Source organism: Mandrillus leucophaeus, unplaced genomic scaffold, assembly GCF_000951045.1.
Source record: "Mandrillus leucophaeus isolate KB7577 unplaced genomic scaffold, Mleu.le_1.0 Scaffold63, whole genome shotgun sequence".
Classification (NCBI taxonomy): Eukaryota; Metazoa; Chordata; class Mammalia; order Primates; family Cercopithecidae; genus Mandrillus; species Mandrillus leucophaeus.
In genome coordinates this window covers 328,877-330,176 of record NW_012106808.1, presented here as the reverse complement: position 1 = coordinate 330,176, position 1,300 = coordinate 328,877, and positions in this window count along the sequence as shown.

The window sequence follows — 1,300 nt, the reverse complement described above, 5'->3', positions numbered from 1 at the left end:
TGGAATTGGCAAAGTGATATTTGGAAGCCCATAGAGGGCTATGGTGAAAAAGGAAATATCCTCAGATGAAATCTGGAAAGAAGCTTTCTGAGAATCTGTTTAGTGTTCTGTTAATTCAACTAAGAGGGTTACACCTGTATTTCCTGGATCTCTATGCTAGCCTTATTTCTGTGGAATCTGAGAACTGATATTTCGGATCCCTTTGAAGATTATGGAGCCAAAGGAAATATCCTCCGATAAAAAATAGAAGAAAGTTTTCTGAAAAACTTCTTTGTGTGCTGTGAAATCATCTCACAGAGTTACACCTTTCCCCTCAAGAAGCCTTTCCTTAAGACAGTTCTTGTGGAATTGGTAAAGTGATATTTGGAAGCCCATAGAGGGCTATGGTGAAAAAGGTAATATACTCAGAAGAAATATGGAAAGCAGCTTTCTGAGAAACTGCTTAGTGTGGTCTTAACACATCTCACAGAGTTACATCTGTATTTCGTGGATTTCTTTGCTAGCCTTGTTTCTGTGCAATCTGAGAACAGATATTTTGGATCCCTTTGAAGACTATAGGGCCAAAGGAAATATCCTCTGATAACAAAGAGAAAGAAGCTTTCTGAAAAACTTCTTTGTTTTTGTGAAGTCATCTCACAGAGTTACAGCTTTCACCTCAAGAAGCCTTTCGCTAAGACAGTTCTTGTGGAATTGGCAAAGTGATAGTTGAAAGACCACAGAGAGCTATGGTGAAAAAGGAAATATCCTCAGATGAAATCTGGAAAGATGCTTTCTGAGAAACTGCTTAGTGTTCTGTTAATTCATCTCACAGTGTTACATCTGTATTTCGTGGATCTCTCTGCTGGCCTTATTTCTGTGGAATCTGAGAACAGATATTTCGGTTTCATTTGAAGACTATAGGACCATAGGAAATATCCTCCCATAACAAAGAGAAGGAAGCTTTCTGAAAAACTTCTTTGTGTGCTGTGAAATCATCTCACAGAGTTACAGCTTTCCCTTCAATAAGCCTTTCGCTAAGATAGTTCTTGTGGATTTTGCAAAGTGATACTTCGAACCCCATAGAGGATTACGGTGAAAAAGGAAGTATCCTCAGATGAAATGTGGAAAGAAGCTTTCTGAGAAACTGCTTAGTGTTCTCTTAATTCATCTCACAGAGTTACATTTGTATTTCCTGGATCTTCTTGCTAGACTTATTTCTGTGGAATCTGAGAACAGATATTTCGGATCCCTTTGAAGTCTATGAGGTCTAAGGAAATATTTTCCGATAACAAACAGAGAGAAGCTTTCTGAGGAACTGCTT